Below are 1244 nucleotides of genomic sequence, written 5' to 3'. Positions count from 1 at the left end.
TTTAAAATTTTTATTTTTTTAAGAATATTTTTTATTTTTTATTCACCAGATAAGACTAATTTTTTATTTTTTATTCACCAGATAAGACTACACCTGGACAGTTGACTTTTTTTGCTGCACTTGTTCACAAATTAAGAATAGATTAATTTAAAAAATTTAAAATTTTAATTTTTTTATTTTTTGAATAATTTGGAATTTTTTATTTTTTATACAATTAGAAAAAAATTATTTTTTAAGTTTAAAAATTAAAAAAATAAATTTACAACTCTGTTATTTAACAGATATTGTTGGACTTTATTTTATTTTTCTAATTGAAATAAAAAAAATTAATCATATAGTTTAAATTTTCAAAAATAAAAATTTAGTTTTTTAAAATTTTTAAATTTTTTTAAAAATATTTTTTATTTTTTTATTCTTCGGATAATGCTGCTGATGACATGCCAACATGTCATATTTTTCTATGCTTTTTCATACAAGAAATTGATAATTTGTGCTTGAATATTGAATGCTTTTGTGCCTAATTGGTATATTTCTTTGATCTTTTAAATTTTATAAATCTTGTAGGAAATAAGAAGAAAAAGAAGCAAAGAAGCACAAAATAAGTTAAAAAGGAGAAAAAAAGAGCTTTGGGACACACTTTGAAGTTGGAGCACACTTTGGAGGCTTAGGCCACGCTTTTATGGCCAAATTAAAGGAGAATAGGCAATCAGCACACAAAGCTCCGCTCTTGCCCATCATCGTGATGCAATTTCAACTTGGAAGCAAGAATTTTCACTAAGTTAAGCTTGGGCGCTCACAGCATGACCATGCCTCCTTCAAAGGGCTATAACTTGAGCTACAGATGTCCGATTGATGTGCTTCTGATTGCGTTGGAAAGCTGACATTCAGAACTTTCCAACGATGTATGGCAATCCATATTTGGCATGAAATTGAGGTACGAGTGAAATGCATCTTTAAGGGCAAAAAACAAGTAAAAAAATCGTCCAATGCTTCCATCAAGGTTCGAAGCTGGAGCCTCACTCCAAAGCAAAGTAGCGCTCTACATCATTATTGTGCTCCGCTCTCTTGGAGAGCATTGTCGTGCTTCACTAAGAAAAAAATGAGGAACATAGCATGGAGAAGTGCTCCCACTAAGTTTCGAACTTGGGACCTCACCCAAGCAAAAGGAGTGCTCCGCTCTTGCCAAGAGCAGAGCGCTACTTTCCTTATTCCTTGCAAGTGTGACACGGTCAGGGAGCAATGTT

Source organism: Arachis hypogaea, chromosome 19 (genome assembly GCF_003086295.3).
Source record: "Arachis hypogaea cultivar Tifrunner chromosome 19, arahy.Tifrunner.gnm2.J5K5, whole genome shotgun sequence".
NCBI classification, from domain to species: Eukaryota; Viridiplantae; Streptophyta; class Magnoliopsida; order Fabales; family Fabaceae; genus Arachis; species Arachis hypogaea.
The sequence above is the reverse complement of the archived record's forward strand: the minus strand, read 5'-3'. Positions refer to the sequence as shown.